Below are 20,827 nucleotides of genomic sequence, written 5' to 3'. Positions count from 1 at the left end.
GGACTCGCATTCGGGAGGACGACGGTTCAATCCCGCATCCGGCCTTCCTGATTTAGGTTTTCCCTGATTTTCCTAAATCGCCCCAGGCAAATGCCGGCATGGTTCCTCTGAAAGGGCACGGCGACTTTCTTCCCCAGCCTTCCCTAATCCGGTGAGACCGATGACGTCACTGTCTGGTCTCCTCCCCCAAAAGAAACCCAACCCACTCGGTAGGTGAGAGTGTTGTGCCCGCGAGACAGTGCAGCCGGGGGCACGCGCTCTGTGGCCGGCACTGCAGGCAGTGTGACGAGTGGCGCGAGAGCGGGCAGGCGCTGTGGGCGGCGGGGGAGGGCCGGCTGGGGGCCTCCTGTCCGGGGCGCTGCGGCCTCAGCTGCAGTTCACCGCACAGCCCGCACAAGTCAGCGGCGACGAGTAGGCCGAGGAACGAACCCCAACTGTAAACAGGTGCGTTCCGTGCCTTTCTAGCCGGCCGCTTCACGGGCCAGCGGCACCAAGCACGACTGTGACGAACCTGAAGACCGTGGCTCACTCACAACGTCGCTGTTAATGTAGCAACTGTAGTCTGATGCAACAGGCACCTTCCTCTTCGTGTGATATTTGAATTTGCGAAGATTTAACGTATTTATTGGCAAGGGGCTTTTGTTGGCTATATCTCTGAAATGTTTTAATGTCTCTTAAAATGTCAGTGAATTACATAAGGCCGTAAATGTAGCAATATTTTGCTCACCTTGTGGCACCTGATTATGTTTGTCGATCTAACGTATTCATTCGTAAGGTACTTTTGTTTGCTATATGAAATGTTTTAATATTTCTTGAAACGACAGTGAATTACATGAGGCTGTACATGTAGCAATATTTTGCTCACCTTGTGGCACCTGATTATGTTTGTTAGTGAAGCGAAACATTTTCAAAACTTAAGAATATTCAGGAATAACAACGGCAGAGATTTTTGTCTTACGTGCTGCAGTAGCATTGTATACATTTAAACTGTCCAACTGACTGCCAGAATTCTGGTGAATCTCCTTTATGGGTATCGATATATACAGTACACATCTTATTGAGGACAATATACTATTACATTTACCTGTCACCTCAACTTATTTTTAATACAATGCTTTCTTTAGTGAAATTATTCATTATCGCTATTTTTTGTATTTTAAGATTGTAATGATGAAAGTCTCTTCGGGTTTGTTGCCGGATCATAAAATCAACTTGACTAGATATTTTGCGATCCAAATATCGAGTCAAGCTGATTTTATGATCCAGCAGCAAACCCGAAGAGACTTTCATGACTTATTACGCCGCTAAAGCCTGCGTAATCACAAGATTGTAATGAACTTGTAAGTTACACAGTCGAGCGACTCGAAGACAGTTTCAGGCTTCTTATTTGTTTACTAATGCTATCGTAGAACTCTCCATCAGACGAGTCCATCACCTGTTCGCCTGTGTCAACTTAAGAATATGTTTTTCCGTGAGTGAGTGCAAAATGCTACAATAGTGCTTATTTTGCATGTCTAGTCGCACTCTCAAGTCACTTACTTTGTTACAGTTACAGGGTTTAGGCTGTTATGTTTTGTAGTTTTATATATCTGTCGTTATCGGGAACGCCCGTTCAATATATGCATTGCAATGCCGCAACACTAGTATTATTATTGCTAGTTTAGCAAGATTCGAAAACACACATTGTTCGTCAAAATGAAGATGGGAGCGCGCAGATTAAACTGTACCCAACATGCGGAGTAGGGTACATATTAAATGTGTATTATTCTGTAAGATCCAAAATTAACGTAATACTGGATTAAATATTTTTGTACTTTGAAATGAAAATTTACGCGGGTTTTACTTTCAGGTAAAAGAAATTGAATTACAAGCATATTTTTTACAATTTCAGCATTCTGGCGGAAAGCCGAGGATATGAAGCAACTCCGCTGCGCCTCGCGCCACGTAACGTGCAGAGCCGCGACACGTCGGCCGGCGCTTCGGCGCCAGTTTTTCAAACCGGGCCACTGTTGCGACTGTTATTGGAAAAAAGTTTCCACCTTTCCACAATAACTATCTTTTTGTAAAAATAACTATAATTTATATTTGTTTCGATATTCTGAGGGAGTATTATATCGGTGGAATCAGAGCATGTACAGCTCTGTCGAACAAATTAATTACAAAATACTTTTTGTATGGTACAGTTCAAAGCATCGTGTTCCACAAACCCCAACTTCGCACTCTTCAGCATACAAACGTGCTTTTCTTCTCGCTTATTCCTGACTGGCAACACACACGGCATTTTCGCGTTGGCGCCTGATTTTTCGCGGAAAGGTCGTATGCGTGATTCTGGAAGATGTCGTCCCACCAGACGTGTCGGCACCGACACCTGGCAAGGTTCCATGCTGAGAGCATCAACTGACATCCATACTGTCTCTTTCTGTGAGGTTCATTTGAAACTCAAGTCTTCGGAATTTTGCACCTAGTTGGTTGTACAACAGGTACGCATTCAGACCTGCTACGTCCATGAAATGGCCAAATCGCTGCATATGTATTTTCTAAGACGTTTCCTCGTCGCCGAATAACTGGTCCCGTATTGGTCAGCTGAATCAACGCCAGCCGTTCTGTCCCTGCACTCCAGTATCACTCCAGGATTCCACTGCACTTTTATCTCCTCAGTCTGCCGCAGCTCGCCGCTGTAAACACAGGGAAGCGTGTACACGCCTCTGCTGTCTCGCCACCGCACTGCCATCAGCTTCCGTCTGTAAGAGGTCTTACATTTACCTCTCTCGACTCTTGCCTCCTTCGAAGCTGTTGGCATTTCTTTCCCGTTAATACTAACAGTTCCAATACAGCCACTGCTTTTAGAAACGAGAAAATCGAACCGCTGTTGAATAATGTAGAACCTGTCGGTAAACAAAGTATACCCATTGTTAAAACATCCGTGAAGCAAAGACTTTAGACACTAGACGATATTCACTATATTGTGGCTTAAACACAATGTCTTTTCCACTGCAAGTTACAAAGTGTCACAAAGAATCGCTACCTGCTTAATACAAGCGAAACTATTTAATATCAAAGCGAGATTGATAGACGTCCCGCCCTTTCCACAATTAACAGCGATTCATGATTGCATAACTCATGTCCGGGAGTAAAACGCCTTCTCAAATGTTTTCTATAGATGATCAATGACAGGTCTGTATCCACACAATTCAGCGGGAATACCAGAGTCATTTTGAGTACACTCTTGTCATTAAAATGAAGGAACCTCAAATAGTACATTTCAAAATTCACTCTCTAAATAAACCCTGAGAGGAATAAGATATCGAATAAAGATTACAATTCCCCAATACATTTTTCTACCCATTTGCGAACACACGATCGCTGTTTTAATGTGTCCAGCGTGTGCGTTTATGAACTGTTCAGCACATTTGTTCGTCTCGCTCGCCACCTTTGCTAGCAAGCTCCCATAAAAAAGTGATTGTGGAGGATCTCCAAAGATATTTTTGCATCTAGATTTCGTGTCGAACGGAATTTACTCCTATCTACACTGCGATTAGAGGACCACGAAATTACCGAACCGGAACCATTGTAATCAGTTATCACTTCTTGTCTGACGTCCCCTTCACATCTTGACGTTTCTGAGTCATTGTCATTGAGTATCATCATCGCTCTCTTCACCACTATTCGACACTCCGTACCGTTTATTTATTTACTTTTTCACTCATCACTCTTCTGACGGGTTTGATGCGGTCCGCCAACCTCTCCACCTCAGAGTAGCGCAGGCAACCCAGGTCCTCAACTGTTTGCTGGGTGTACTCCAGTCTCTGTTTTCCTCTACAGTTTCTACCCTCTACAGCTCCCTCTAGTACTGTGCGAGTTATTCCGTCATGTCTTTACAGCTGTCCTACCATCCTGTCCCTTCTTGTTGTCATTGTTTTCTCCATATATTCCTTTCCTCGCCGACTCTGTTGAGAACCTCCTCATTCCTTACCTTATCAGTCCACCTAATTATCAACATTCTTCTGTAGCACCAGGTCTTACATGCTTCTATTCTCTTCTGTTCTGTGTTTCAGACAGTCCGTGTCTCACGGTCATATAAAACTGTGCTTCAAAGGTAAACCCTAAGAAATTTCTTCCTCAAATTAAGGCCTATTTTTCATACTAGTAGACAAGCCAACATCTCTTTTTCTCAACACATACTAATCGTATGGGGCTAAATGAGGTATAGTTAGAAAGTTTTTTAACCGGCTTCTGTCATTCCATATTAGTATTGCACTAAAATTTTGTTACTTGCGGAAAATTTAGCTTAAAGGAGACTTTCAACTGTCACACGCAAAAGGGTATCGCGGATGGCGAGCATCATACCTATATTCTACGAAGCTAAGTTATTAAACAGGAATAACAGTCACCATCTTCATACCACCTTGTTACAAAAATAATTTTATTTGTTGTAAAGCACTTATTAACTGGACAGTTTGTATACAGCACAGTAACAGATAATGTGTGTGGTCACTGCAGTTATCCGCTATATCTGCCATTGTACAAGTTGACTTTCCTAATCGAGTATACCTTTTGAAACGACACACATATCTGCCATTGCCACCTTCAGTTCTGATTTACCTACAGCCACCATGATGTAAAGTGCTCACTGTAACTGAAAATGCCTCTCGAGAGGAAGTTCCAGGTTACGTGGATGCTCTGACAGTCCCTGACCTCTGCCACTCGTACAAACCGGGACAAACAGTCCGAATGCAAAACACATTTCTGGAAACATGAACGTATCATACATAATCCACGATTATTATTTCATGTCGTTCGGTTAGTTTTTAAAAATGTTTCCTCTTGTTCCCGCAACTACCCTTACACCAATGACTAAACTTATTCCAAAAACTGACATTATTTAAAACTGTAACAGCGAGCGTGTTTCGCACAGGTCCCGTGGTTATGTTGTGTATTCCATCGTCTTTGTCATGGATAAGTAGGGGATTTTCCAGTCGATTCCATATAGGTTTCCCAAGCTTTAGGGGACCTTTATAGTAATTCCAAAGTGCTTGAGATTTTAACATGGCTGCATCGTAAAGTTTTTGTACGAGTTACTTTCAGGTATCGTCTTAGTCACAACCCTTTTAGCTATTTGGTGTAATGTGTCTGACCTCTCTCCCGCCTTTCTTCACTTCCTTTTGATGGCACTATTCTTTATCAGATTCAGGTACGGTTTACATTGATGAAACAGTAAAAACGTAATGTGTACTCAGGACTGACTGTCGTTCCTAATACCTAGGGTCATGGACATCTTCACTTGACAGGTACGCCTTTCATCCATAAGAACTACCAAGCATGGTACCGACGTCGCAAGACAGAAAAAACGCAAAATCTTGACTGGCGATGTCCTTACTGGAGCTGGAAATTTAGCGTGGAATTCTACGCGAGATGAATTTAATAGTTCCCACAAAGAAAGTGTGTCTCGAAAACTGGCAGAAAATCAGAGAGTTTCAGGTCGTAGTAAAAGTACACCAGTGTAAAGACACAGCCACCACCCGCACTCTGCGATAGGAATTCTGATGTTTCCTATGACAGTCACTAAAAGCGGTTTCCCAAATTCAGCGAAGATGATGAAGTAAGTATTCCAGAATTAGAGTCAATGACAGCTGCAGATACGAGAAACTTTGAAGTCCAGATCCTCAGAGGAGTTAAGCAGTTTAAATCACTTAATGAGGGCAGGTCCTCAGGTCCAGATTGTACACCAATTGGTTTCCAGATGTAACAGCCCCGTACTTAGCAATCGTATACAATCGCTTGCTCGACGAGAGACCCGTACCTAAAGACTGGAAATCGGCACACGTCGCACCATTACACAGGAAGGGGAACAGCAATAATCCGCTGAATTACGGACCCACATCACTGACGTCGATTTGCTATAGGATTCTGGAACACACACTATGTTTATAATCAAACTGCACGCCTACGGAGTACCGTCCAAGTTGAGCGGCTGGATTCGTGATTTCCTGTCAGAAAGGTCACAGTTCGCAGTAAATGAAGAGACGACATCGACTAAAACAGGTGTCCTACCTGGCGTTACCCAAGAATGTGTTACAAAGCCCACTGTTGTCGTTAATCTACATCAGGGGTGTCCAACGCACAGCGCACGAGCCGCATGTAGCCCAAAGCAAGTGTATAAATGCTGCCCAAGAATTCAACATCTCTCACGCTATCGAAAAAAATCCGTTTGTGTGAAGTTACGATAAACAAAAGTTTTCAATTTGAAACACTCGCCACACGAAGCTGCAAAGTACAAAATATCTGTCTGATGCGAGAAGCGGCAGTTGACACGATCCACACGAGTACTAAAAGGAATCCGGTAGTTTTCTGTTAGACGATAACTCACACAAATCTGGAGGACGTCAATTCTGCTAAATACCTAGAGATTACAATTACGAACAACTTAAACTAGAACCATCACATAGATAATGTTGCGGAAAACGCTAACTAAAGTCGGCGTTTATTGGCAGAACACTTACAAGATGCAGCAGGTCTTGTGAAGAGAATGCCTACACGAAACTCGTCCGTTCTCTTCTGGAGTGTTGCTGTGCAGTGTAGGACCCTTACCAGATGGGACTGACGGAAGACACAGAAAAGTTTGAGAGAAGGGCAGCTCATTTCGTGTTGTCGCGATATAGGGCCAGAGTGACACGGATATGACAGGCGAAAATATTTTGTTGACGCCCACCTACACAGGGAGAAATGATCACCGTGGTAAACTAAGAGACAACACACCACATTTAAGTGGTCGTTTTATCCACGTGGTGTTCGAGAAAGGCACGGTGCAGACAGAGTGCGGAGGCGGTCCGGCGAGTCCTCTGCCAGGCACTTAAGTGTGAACTGCACAGCAGTCGTGTGGACGCAGGAGTGTGTGTAGGTGGGACAGGGGTAACCAGGAAATGAAAAAAAACAGTTAGAAGACATTGGTTAAATGCCATTAAAACACGTTAAATTTATTTTCATGGCAACACACAAATTGTAAGTTATTTTCACTTAAATTTTGCCAAGATACAAAAGAAGTACAATGGCTTTTATACAGTGAAATAACCGGTGGATTTAATTTTAGACGTATTCGTACATAGTTTGTGCTCATCAGGACCACACAGGTGTCCCTGCTGAATTGTTTACATTGGCCGAAGACGAACAAAAGGACGTAATATCACCATAAGGACTCACCATTTCGAGACAAAGGTGTTCAATTTCTTTCCGTTTCCTCTACCTATCTGACATCGTTGAAGCTCCAACAACAAATTAAACAACAATTTTGTTCAACAGTTCTACTTTATCCATCCTCTGCAAGACAACTATCTTGCTGACTGTGGACACAAGCACGTCCCTTCTCTTTGATGTCCCACTATACTCGCAACAGATGGGCCAATAGAGGAAACTACACAACTCGATGTTGACTTGTTAACTGCCACTGCACTTGGATCTCTGTATGCCAGTGGCTGTATTTAAATTTAATGTTTGTCACCATCGATTGTTCCCTCTGCAGTATCCAATACTATATAGTTACTCAGATGAGCGACATATCTGAATTAAGGAGGGTCGGGTAAGTGAAGTTCCGCTGTCTCCGCACCTGTAACCACCTGCCTCCCTTGGGACAGGAATCGTTACATTCTTCTTGAAGTCTGAGGATACGTTGCTTGCCTCATATGTCTTGTACACCAGGGGGGGAATGTTTTATCCTGGCTGGCGTAGCCAAGCATCTTAGTGACTCTGAGGGGATGTCATGTACTCCGCAGACCTTGGGTCTTTTAGTTGTCTTTTGTATCGTGAGGATTTGAAAGCAAAGTACATAATACGTGTTAGTGATTAAATGACAGAGGCCGTAGTCTTCCGGCGCCGGAGTAACTTTGCCTTCAATCACCGAAGGATCGCTCACATGTGGAGCTGTAGACCGACGGCCATAGAGCGAGTGAGGCCATCTGTAGCACACTGATCATTCATCCCAAGACACACAGTGATACAGCTGAGCACCACAAGTCACATTTCTGGACTCGTTTAAGATACTGTAATACGATTTGCCCCCATATTAAACACTGTGAGAAAGGCTTCAGTGAACGACGTATAGTCTCTTTTCATAGTTATATTAATCGCAGGGATATCGGTATCAATTTCGCTTTTTGCAATAGGACTGTTGTAGTTTCTGCTGTTAGTATCGTGGTTCTGAAAGAGACCAAGTCTACAGCATTTCGCTCTTCAAAATCTAGTTAGTACTTTTGGAGTAATTACAGTATTTGTAATTTAGGGTTAACCAGAGGCGTTAAGTAAGTAATGCAGCACATTTGTTTTTCTCCGCCAGTTTCCCTTGAAAAAAATGCAGAATATGTTGTGGGGAATCGTGGAATACTCCCGCTTCAGCCGTCATAGTTTCATGGAGTTGCGACAGGTGGTGGTACGATACGCAGACTTCAAAATGGCGTCTGAAACGGAGGCGCGTTCCCAGCCCAGAGCCGCCACTGACGGGAGACCTGGCAGTGAACAAAAGCACGGGGAGTCGGCGCGCGAGGCGTCCTTCGTCTTCACAGCGAAGTTGCGCAAACCCGTCCGATGTCCCGTGTGGCGGCCGGGCGGCCACGCACAGCTGTGGTTCCTGCAACATTCGAACGTGCGGACTCTCATTCGAGGTAAGCGAAAGGTCAGTGTCAAGCAGGTCGCCGCTCAGCTGAACGTCTGTGTTGGTAGCGCTGGCACTCTCGTCCACACTCATATACAGTGCCGACTCAGCTTCGCCAAGCCAGACGCACGATATGCAGGTGTAGACACCTGCTCGAGAAAATTTACGTACATTCCGTACACATCGCGGCAGCCCTCGTTCCATGGTACGCACCCGTGGCGTCATGACATCGACACAGGCGTCGTGTTCAATACGACCTACTTTGCAACGCCACACGTACGAAGCCCTTACAATCGACAGAACTTGTCCTTAAACTGTTATCACTACAACAATTCGCAACGTTTATCAAGTTTAAGCATTTTAAGGTCGTACTTTTTATTTTGCTACAGCTTTAACACATTTTTAAAACGTGTAAATGGTGTTCATGTAATCCATCGTTTGGAATACGCCGGGTGACAAGCCTCGACAATCGAATCGCGCAATCTCTGTTGCCAAACTATTTTCGGTCCAGTCACTTTTACCTGCTGCGACATGTTACACATTCCGGCCACGTACTTAAACCGTACCGTAGTAGCCTTGATGAGGGCAGAGGAGAAATGTATAATTAGTAACCGCTCGTATGAAATGTGGTGACCGCACTCACAAGTGCTTGACTAGTCCATAGCAGAAAACTACTAGGAACTGGCGCCATTAGTCCGAACAGAATTGCTATGCTAGAACTACTGTGTACTACTGAAATCTTTAATATCTGTTTAGTATACTGACTTTATGTGCCAAAGCGTCTCTGGTATTCACAGCAGTTCTGTGAATGACGCATACTACGACTTTCTTGTTTCGTTCGGACCGGTGCTTCGACTTCCAGCTGCTAGTAAAGTTTTGGCGAGCTTATCCACATATGCGTCTTGAGGCAATATTTAGCAGGTTTTAGTTTAGTTAAGACTGGTGACATATGAAGCTACGTTGTCTTCTGGTCATAAGAAACTGGTAGCACCTGCTTGTTCCGACAGATTATGCGTAACCGCTCGCGCACGTACATCACGACGCCACACAGACTACGTTACTCTTGTAACTACATATTGAGACGAGAAAGAAAAAGAACCGACTGATATCACCATATTTAACGACGTCTCGTTAATTTTTGTGCTTGTCATTCAGCTCTCGCTGTGTGTACTGCTTCATTTGGGACGCTATCAAGCCACGTCGCCCTTACAAACAAAGCGATGAAGCAATTTGACAAACTCGTTTAAATATTCTGTTTCTATGTTCCAGTGCTTCGGGAATAGACTGAAATGGCGTTGTCTTCTCTCCCTTTATCCAGAGAGAACAGTCTTGCGATTTGACAATAGAAAGGAAAAAATCTTTCACTGGTCTGTAATTCGTCGATACCAGACGAACGAACAATTAAAATGATGCGGAGTTTGTAAGCTGCCGCGAAAACAGCTGTGGGCCGAGAATTCCGTTACAGCTGGGAACGGAGCTGCTCTGGGCGATATCCTTGCGTCAGACGCTGTCCGTGTCGTTGCCGAGTTGAGCTCGAGTAACAAATCGATATCAGGGCGAAAAACTGCACCGCCTTTTTCTCCGTGACCGCATTACTGCCAGGGAAGGTGTCGATGTCTGCGATGCTTTTCCCACACACGGAGACGTAATGAATTCCGGCGAATTTCTCTGTACTCAGTCGGCGCTAAGACAATAGCCGCAGCCAGGCTGGAACTATATTGTTGCGGAATCTGTATCTGTTTTCTGCGGCGTCTCTGGTCACAGAAAACGTAATTCCGTTTTCTTACGTAGGCCTCGGTATTCCGTTGATAACACTACTGCAAATGATTTTGTCTAAGACAGTAGTGTGAATTGTTGTAATTAGTTTAGTCACGTAGAAAATTACTGAACATGTTAGAAATATGTGACGATTCCGAGATTTTACTGTTCCCTATGCTTCAGTTGCGTTACACGTATTCGAGTCTCGTAGTATTACTTCGCATTTTCAAATGAGTTTACGTGGGTCGTCCAGCAGTGACGACGTACGTGGCGCCGACAATTCCTGCCCGTCTAACCAGCATCTGGAACGATACGCAGACGGAAGACATGTACTCCACAGAAGCCCTGTGTAGGCTGTTCTGCCGATCACTGAACGCCTCACACCACTATAGACAACTGTGGCGTCACAACGTAGACATACTTGAGATAGTGGTTAACACCGAGTCTTCACCGTCATATCTACATCTGAATCGACGTACAAACCACCGCGACGAGCATGGCAGAGAGTGCTTGGCACCGTAACACTTGTCACAAGTTTTCGCCTTTCCAGCCGCACATGATGGAGAGCGGGCAGAGTGTTCGCTTGGGCGCCCCCGTGCTGCAGTGCTGTGCTCAGCCCGACTCTGTACCGACGGCCCTCACCACGTGTTTCCTCTGGTATGCGTATAATCATCCCTTCCCAGTCTTAACGAAGCATAGTTGTACTTGTAGCCTTTGTCCTCATTTATCGGTCGTTAACTTCAGTTCCTCATTTTTCATTCTTGACTTTTATGGACACGCTTGCATACTCGCTGCAGAAACATTTTTATGAAAACTGATAAGATAGCCTCTTGTACTGCACGTCGCTCGCAAGCACGGTAAACAAAATTTCGTTTTTGACAGTTTCATCCTTACCTTAATAGTAATATGTTGCAGAGCAGACGAACGTTCCATTCGCACAGGTAGGCCAACAAATGTAATTACCATCAGAGTTCATGTCCACTGTAATGCACAGTGTCTGTCGGGATGTATCTGTGAAAATGTCATGTAATTTCAGAGGTTTCTAATCTGCAAATGATTTCATACAGCTGTTACCTTGTGAGTTTTCAAACTGTGGTAACACAAAGTTCAAATGGTTCAAATGGCTCTGAGCACTATGGGACTCAACTGCTGTGGTCATTAGTCCCCAAGAACTTAGAACTACTTAAACCTAACTAACCTAAGGACATCACACACACCCACGGCCGAGGCAGGACTCGAACCCGCGACCGTAGCTGTCGCACGGTTCCGGACTGCGCGCCTAGAACCGCGAGACCACCGCGGCCGGCGTGTAACACAAAGTCAGATGTCTTTCGTTTTATCTTTCTTTGCTCTATAACTACAATAACAGTTCTGGTAAAATGATCGTTTGTAATTCTAAAGATAATAATTAACAATATTCAGGGCGAACATTTTAATCTGATTGTAAAATGTAAACTTCCACGCCCGTACTTGTCATAATTAATGAAATATTCCGGGCTATTATGCCGTGGTCGAAGGGATTTCACTTTAAAGCACGACGTTTCGTCCCCATGTGGGGAGGACATTTTCAAGAATGATCGTAGCTTTGTTGCTGGTCTACTGTTGCTCTGCGACAGACGACGGCATGTCTAGGGACCGACTGTTTCGTCCAGGCCAGTGCTTCGATATAAACATAGAAAGTTGTAGTTGAGATCTAACTCCTGAAGCTTATGAACGATCTGTTCTCGAGACAATAAGTCAAAGCGAATACTGGATAAGTCGCAGGCTTATGAACACGTTTCAGAGTTAGACTTGAGAGCTGTTCCCGATGGAGTAGCTTTGCGGCCAGGCCTGATTTCCTCTGGCAGGGCTGAGCGCTCAGCGGCAAAGGAGGTACCGCGGCAGGTGGCAGCGGGTGTCGCCCCAGTGGCCACGGAGCTCTGCTGGAGGCTCGCCTGCTCTGGAGAGGGCGACTCTGCACACTGGAGAGAATTCAAGCCCTGTAATTATTCCAGGAACGATGTGTCCAATAAAATGTCAATCACAATTGTGTGAATAAAAGCGTAGAAGTTAAAAACTATAGCAAAACTAATGAAATTCCAACTATTTATTTAGTCAGGCACCATCAATCTGGTGGTGGATAGCAGCATGAGGCCAAAGGTAACAAAATGACCGTTTTATTATGTAAATGTGTCGAGCCATTAGAGTCCTCAACATTCACACAACAAAATGAAGCAGCACAGCATTGTTTTCTGTGTTGATTATTTCACTTTTTTCTAACGCAGTCTGAGGGAATTTCGCCTGTCTCATACATCTTGCTCACCAGATGGTAGAGTTTTGTCAGGACTGGCTCTCCCAAGACCGTCAGTACTTCTAATGGAATGTTGTCTACTCCTGGGGCCTTGTTTCCTCTTAGTTCTTTCAGTGCTCACGCAGTACCCTATCTCCCAATTCATCTTCATCTACATCCTCTTCCATTTCCATAATATTGTCCTCAAGAACATCGCCCCTGTATGGACTCTCTATATTCTCCTTCCACCTTTCTGCTTTCCCTTCTTTGCTTAGAACTGGGTTTCCGTCTGAGCTCTTGATATTCATGCAAGTGGTTCTCTTGTTTCCAGAGGTCTCTTTAATTTTCCTGTAGGCAGTATCTATCTTACCCCTAGTGAGATAAGCCTCTACATCCTTACATTTGTCCTCTAGCCATCCCTGCTTACCCATTTTGCACTTCCTGTCGATCTCATTTTTGAGACGTTTGTATTCCTTTTTGCTTGCTTCACTTACTACATTTTTATATTTTCTCCTTTCATCAATTAAATTCAGTATCTCTTCTGTTACCCGAGGATTTCTACTAGCCCTCGTCTTTTTACCTACTTGATCCTCTGCTGCCTTTGAAAGGGTACAGTACCGCCCAACATTGAAAATAGGTACAACATACTTCATTATTTTTGTCAGAACAACACATTTTTTTTTGTAAAATAACTCAATTTCAATTAATACAGTGAAGCCGGATACCAGTGTGGGAAAGAATGACAATTTATTTATTTAATTGATCACATGTGCACTCCCACAAAGTAATTCCCTACATCCAGTTTGGTGAGATCTGTGAAATGAATGAATGTATGGTCGTCTGCTAACCGCAGATAGTGAATGTGAATATATGATCATCTTTGAGTCGATCCTTTGGCCACCTTTGGTGGGACCAAAGAGATGAAATTTACCTGAGCTTTGAGCGCCTGAAATGTGGCTGACCAATAGGGTAGCAAGGTGCCTCCCCACTTCGACAGAGGTGTGAGAGAACCTAAAAGAACGGCCATGTTTCTGCATTCTGCCGCTGGATCTTGTGCTGTTAAGACCTGTTTTAGTTGTGCTCCGTAATGACGAAAGAGTGGAGACATGATATGCATGTGGAATATTTAAGAGTAGTTTGAAATAATAATTTCTCTATTTCAGGAACTTTGGTGGGGAGAATTAAATGTCAGGCAGGTAATATTAATGGGATTGTAGTAATCTTCGGAAGTGACCAACGGTCACAATGAAACCACGTGTAGCAATAAGTTGAAATACTTCCGTGTGCTTAAGTTAAGCTGAATTACTAGCGTGTGTACAATAAGTTGAAATATTTAAGAAATAGTGTGTGTACCATAAGTTGAAATATTTAAGAAATGGCGTGTGCAGGACTTGAAATTAGAGACGAGTACTTCCACGTGGTGAGTACTGCGTGAGTCTCAAACTGTGTATGAGACAAAAGATAAAGAGAAGTACTCGTCCATGGTATCAGTTGAGGACTCGCGTGTGTGATGAATACGTTCTTAATATTACTTTGCGTGATATGATTCCGTGTGATGCTAGATTCAAACTCTGAGAGAGAAGCAAGGTGAGTCGGCCGTCTATCCAGCAACGCCATTTGGCTTGCATTGCACAGGAAGACGTGCAAATATCTCCAGAGTTCATAGTAGGAAAGTAGAATTACAAAGTGGGGCAGTGTCGTGTGAAACTGGGATAAATACTAATTGAAGTGGGAAAGCTGAAAGTGATAGTGTTGTCTCTATTTAGTGTTTTGTATTCCATGTCGTAGTGTGATGTATGTCATGTAATTTGGGTATGTGTGGTTTGCATGGGAGAGTAGCAAGGTAGTTTCAAAAGATTAGTGGGTTATGCTTGTTCCTTCTGTACCGCTCGGTCTGGAGGATAGTTTCGTAATGATGATTGTGAGAGTCGAAGTGTGAGAGATAATAAAAGATCCACCATCCTATCCAGAAAGTGCACTGTAGAGTTATATAATTACGAGACCATAATATAGAGATTCACCAATGTAAAGCCATGCCCACTGGGCGGAATTTCTCATGTGTTATTGTTGTAGGTTATAGAATTTGTGTGCTTAGGTTAGAGAATTTATCGGAATAAATAAGATAGTGAAAAGAAAAAGATTGGTGGACTTTTCCTTCGAAATGTATGTTGTCATGATGTCCCGAATTTATAACGTGTGCGCCATTCATATTCAGTGCGGTGGCCACATGTTGATAAAAGCCGTTAAATAAAAGACAAAAAGAAAATGTGGTATTGCCAGTGCGTAGTGAACAGTCAGAGTTCTGTAAATCACTGATAGTCAGATGTGCGTTTCCGTTGCGTATTATTCATACAGGAGGATAATTTGTAACTTAATAGACAGTACGAGAGTTCATGTTACTCGATAAATTAAGAATGAATCCACTCGCTTGGCAGACCACTCATCTTGCAGGCCTGACTGCTTGATGCCTCAGTATGAGCAAAGCATGTGGGTGCCTCTCATAATTTCGACCCTGCCAGGATATATTTAGCCAGGATATTTTGTTGCCAGGATGATTTGCCCAGGATATTTTTTGCCAGGATATATTCTGCCAGGATATTTTGCTGTTAGTGTTTGCTGTTAAGATTTTTTTTATTTTTTGATGGAATATATTGTGATAGCGCTAAGAAGTAAAATTTTTTCTGTTTGCAATTTCTTTCTGGAATGGTGAGGATCTTTTATTTATTTTATGTAATTAATTGCTATGTCGTCCAAGGTGGGAAGATCGTTGTATAATTTTTTTTGCGTAATGTCCGTAGTAACTAGGTCGCAGTCGAAAAGTGTAGTCACCATGGAGAATAGCGATTCTGTCGTGAACGTAGCAGTGCAGCAGGAAGTAGCTGTTGACCATGGGTTAATTAGCGATAACGACAAACACTCGGAAGGGGCTGAATTGTTCAGTGGACCGCTGCTAGGTGATCCTTTATGCGGCGGGCTTTGTCCACAAACGGGGGCTTTTCCCGACGACGCGGGCAAGCCGGGACTAGGTCAGGTATGCAGTGAAAGTGCAGCTACCCTTAGCGAAGCTACGGTTTCTCAGGCGAACGAGGTGAGCGCGTCGAAAGTAGCAAATGACAATGTGCTACTGCAGTTTTTACAGAGGATGGATAGAGATAATAAGGAAAGATTGGAAGCGATTGATAAAGATAATAACGAAAGATTAAAAGCGATGGATAAAGATAATAAGGAAAGATTAGAAGCGATGGATAGAGATAACAAGGGGAGAGATAGGGAGACTAAGGAGAGAGATAGAGAGACTAAGGAGAGAGATAGGGAGTTTAAGGAAATATTGGAAGCGATGGATAAAGATAATAAGGAGAGAGATAGGGAGTTTAACGAAATATTGGACGCGATGGATAAAGATAATAAGAAAAGCTTGGAAGCAAATAAGGAAAGAATGGAGGAAAATAAGGAAAGATTGGAGGCAATGGATAAGGGAAATAAAGAGGCAATAGGGAAGCTACACACAGTTATCGATGAGCGTCTGCCCGTAGTTAATAATCGGTTAGATGAGGGTGAGAAGAATCTGGGTGTGTTGAAGCAAGTATGTGACGCCGTGAAAGAAAAAGCTAATAATTTGGAGGTACGAATTTTTGCAAAAGAGAGTGATACTACAGTACGTAGGGACGTGTTGCCAGATGAGCGAATCAAAGAGGTAGTGGTCAGAATGAATACGATTAGTGCAGATGTAGAAAAGATCAGTATAAGAGGCGAGACAGGCTCTGACAGTATGCAGAGAGAGGTTTATGCCGACCAAGAGGAGATACAATCACTATTACAGTTTAAAGAGGCACAATTAGAAACAAATAGGAAACATAGGGAAGAACTTGCACAGCTGCAATTAGCGTGCAGAAGTGAAGGTGAAACACCACCAGGTAGACTGCAGAGGGAGAATGAGATAAATTCAAAAAACGAAAATAGGCAGAAAGAGGAAGACGAACTCAGAGAGTTAGAAGAACGGTTGTGTCGGATAAAACAGGTGGCAAACCCAACTGGGTATAGTCCAAGGTCAGAATGCGGAAGAAGAATGTAGGAGGCACTTCGTGTCGGTACAAACGTACACTTGTTTTCCGGATCCTGATAATTACCAACATCCATGCGTGTGGCTGTCTCAATTTCAAGATTCATTACCTTCATCGTGGGGACCGCTCCTCAAAATGAAGATGGTGAGTAACCATTTGAGGGACGAGGCTAGAGCGAAAATGCAGGAAGTTATTAAAGACTGTAGTAGCTACGAGATATTTTGTGACAAGTTTTTAAATGAATTCTGGTCGAAAAGTAAGCAGGACCAGGTTAAGCAAAGCATATTGATGATGCCAAATTGTAACGAAGGTGGTATAAGAGATCCAGTGTCGTACTATCAGGAAATCCTGAGACGAAATAGGTATTTGGATGTGACATACGAACCTGGGGAGCTCATTAGGATCTGTATAGCGAAGTTGCCAGTGAAATTGCGCAGAGATATAGTGATAGCAGGCAGAGGCTTAGACGATTCCGCGTCATTTCAGCACTTGTTACAGGAACTGGGTAATGAGAGCAACATTGTGAACGGCGAAACGACTCATAGGTCAGACAGAGTTGAGGATAGGAACAGTAGAAACTATCAGAATGACAGGAGAGCATGGAATCAGAGGAATGACGGAAATGGAAGATGGTGAGGAAATAGGGGGCAGAATTCATGGGGATATCGACCAGCAAACCGGGAAAATAGAAGATGAGACAGAGATGGAAGAAGGAGGGAAAATGAAAATTATGGGCGAAGAGAGGATAGGCAGTCATTGGGTTCACGACAGGACAATCATTGTCACAATGACGGAGGGACAAGAAGGTGACTACTTGATAGACGGGTACAAACCAGAACTATTAATGATGTAAATATTAGGTATATCGATTACGGAAAACTAAGGGAGAATCTGTTAGAGGAGGTAGGAGATGTGGGGAGTGAAGTCCACCCAATAATTAGCATAGAAATAAATAATATAATCGTACCTTGTGTCATCGACACAGGCAGTGTAATGAGTGTTTTGAGGGAAGATGTGTGTAAGTGTTGTAGTCTTACAAAACCATGGCCGACGTTGCCATTGCAAAGGACAACAGTGAGAGGGGCAATTACAGGAAAGGGAATTGACGTGAAGTTACAAGCGCAGGTAGACTTTGTGTGCCAGGCAAAGAGGTTTAGTACAGTGTTCATGATTGTGTCATCTCTAACTGTTGAAGGGATATTAGGCGTTAATTTTTTGAACCAATATAAAGCAGTCGTTAACATGAGAAATGGTTCGATGGAGTTGAAACGAGATTCGGAGGAAATTACATTATGATTCGACGATTGCTTATATGCTAAAGATAACGCACACTTAGCATTATGTCTGGCGGTAAAGTCCGGTAGGCAGGCACAGAATACGGGGTTCGAACAAGAGAAGAAGGAAATTCATAAATGTTTGGAGGAGGAGATTAGGGAGAAAATCTGGCATTTACGAGGGACCACGGTCTACGGGGAATTGCAGAAAATTTTATACGAGAATAGAAAGGTATTTAAACATACTGCGGGTACAATAAGAAATTTTGTGTATAGATTCAAGGTCAAGCCACATAAACAGTTTAGGGCCCAAGTGTACCCAATACCTGTTGTGTACAAAGAAAGAGTGGAAGCTGAGATCGAAAGCATGCTACAACAAGGGATTATCGAACCAGCGTCCAGTCCGTACAACAGCCCTTTAGTTTGTGTTGAAAAAAAGGATGGGTCAATTAGATTAGTTTTGGACGCAAGAAGGATTAATAAGCTAATAGAGCCAGAGACAGATCGGCCGCTGACACTTGACGAATTGCTACAAAAGTTCCACGGGATCAGAGTTCTCAGCTCAGTTGATTTGAGAATGAGTTTCTGGCAGGTGGAGTTAGACAGGGGGTGTAGAAAATACACTGCTTTCTTGTGCTACGGGAAATCGTATCAATTCCGAAAACTACCATTTGGGTTAAATGTATCATCCGCGGCATTTATCACAGCGCTAAATACTGTCATTCCTAATGAAATAAAAGATAAGGTAACACAGTACGTGGATGATGTCCCGATAGCCGAAAGAAACTGGGAAGACCACAATAGAACGTTACGCATATTGCTCGGTGCACTGGAGAGACATGGGGTGACTGTGAATTTGGGAAAGTCAGAATTTGGATGAAAAGAAATCGAGTTTCTAGGTCACATTGTGACGCCAGAGGGAATAAGACCAAATCCAGACAAACTCGAAGCAATCAGAGATTTTCCGGTGCCGAGAACAAAACGTCAGCTACGGGGTTATTTAGGATTAATCAATTTTTACAGGAGGTTCATTAAGATTGGGGGTGCAGCGACACCCAGACTATGTCAGCTGACTGGAAAGAAAACGGTATGGAATTGGGACCCTGTCGCGCAGGAAGAATATGAGGCGTTAAAGAAGGCACTGCTATCGGCACCTCTTCTCGGGCATCCAGACCTAGAGAAAGAGTTTTGTTTGGCCACGGACAGTTCCCGTAGTGGACTTGGGGTAACATTGTTCCAAGAGCAAGAGCAAGGAGGAGAAGTAATACAACAACCTATTGCATTTGCGAGCCGAGTGCTTAGCAAAGCTGAGAGAAATTACTCGATAACTGAGCTTGAAGCTTTGGCAATAGTATGGGGTTTTAGTAAGTTTAGATGCTATTTGTATGGGAGGCGTACTAAAATCTATACTGACCACAAGTCACTACAGTTTCTGATGTCGGCCAAACTTAACCATAGACGACTCGCTAGGTGGGCACTCTATTTACAGGAGTTTCAGTTTTCGGTCATGTATATTCCTGGGCCACAGAATATAGTGGCAGATGCGTTGTCAAGGAACCCAGTAGGTCATGGTCAGTGCTTTGATGAGGAGGTAAACGAGAACAGATATGATATATTGTATATGCAGGGCGTGCCGTTCGAGAAATACATAGGGGCGGTACTCACGAATATCACGAAAGAGCAGGATAAAGACGCGTCATGGAGAATGGTGAAGGACAGAGTTAGAGCGAACTTACATGCCAATATAGCGCGCTTTTATACAATTCAGAACGGGGTCCTTTTCTACCGTAGAAATCCGAACACACAGGACTGGGTGTTGTGTATACCAAATGAAATAGTCAACAAGCTGATCTGGTACACTCACCTAAGTTACGGGCATTACGGGGCAAGGAAATGCTGTAAGAAGTTAAGGGAATCAGTTTATTTCATTAGTATGGAGTGTAGCCATGTATGGAAGTGAAACATGGACGGTAACCAGTTTGGACAAGAAGAGAATAGAAGCTTTCGAAATGTGGTGCTACAGAAGAATGCTGAAGATAAGGTGGGTAGATCACGTAACTAATGAGGAGGTGTTGAATAGGATGGGGGAGAAGAGAAGATTGTGGCACAACTTGACTAGAAGAAGGGATCGGTTGGTAGGACATGTTCTGAGGCATCAAGGGATCACAAATTTAGCATTGGAGGGCAGCGTGGAGGGTAAAAATCGTAGAGGGAGACCAAGAGATCAATACACTAAGCAGATTCAGAAGGATGTAGGTTGCAGTAGGTACTGGGAGATGAAGAAGCTTGCACAGGATAGAGTAGCACGGAGAGCTGCATCAAACCAGTCTCAGGACTGAAGACCACAACTACAACATGGAGAGGAGGATCAAGAACGTGCTTGGTAGTTGCAAATTGTGCCAGAAGGCAAAATCGTTAACTATCTCATGCAAAGCACCACTTTTTCCGATAGTGCCAGGTAGATTGAGGGAATTCGGAGCAACAGATTTGTTTGGCCCGCTACCTAAGTCAGTGCAAGGGTATAGATATGTTTTAGTAGCAGTGGAATTGGTGTCAAAGTATGTGACTTTTACCGCATTGAAACGTGCGACGGGAAGGACAGTAGCAGCAGCAATCGTTAAAAACTTTTTGCGAGAAGTAGGAACTGTAGAAAAGTTCATAGCTGACAATGGACCACAATATAGATCCAGACAATGGCTAACCACACTGAAGAGAAGGATAAAACCGGTGTTCATATCCCGATACCATGCTGCTAGTAACCCCAGTGAAAGAGTGGTAAAAGAACTGGGAAAGTTGTGTGAGATCTATTGCCATAGGCAACATA

The sequence above is a fragment of the Schistocerca piceifrons genome, unplaced genomic scaffold (assembly GCF_021461385.2).
Source record: "Schistocerca piceifrons isolate TAMUIC-IGC-003096 unplaced genomic scaffold, iqSchPice1.1 HiC_scaffold_2510, whole genome shotgun sequence".
Lineage (NCBI taxonomy): Eukaryota > Metazoa > Arthropoda > Insecta > Orthoptera > Acrididae > Schistocerca > Schistocerca piceifrons.
This window is presented reverse-complemented; position numbering follows the sequence as displayed.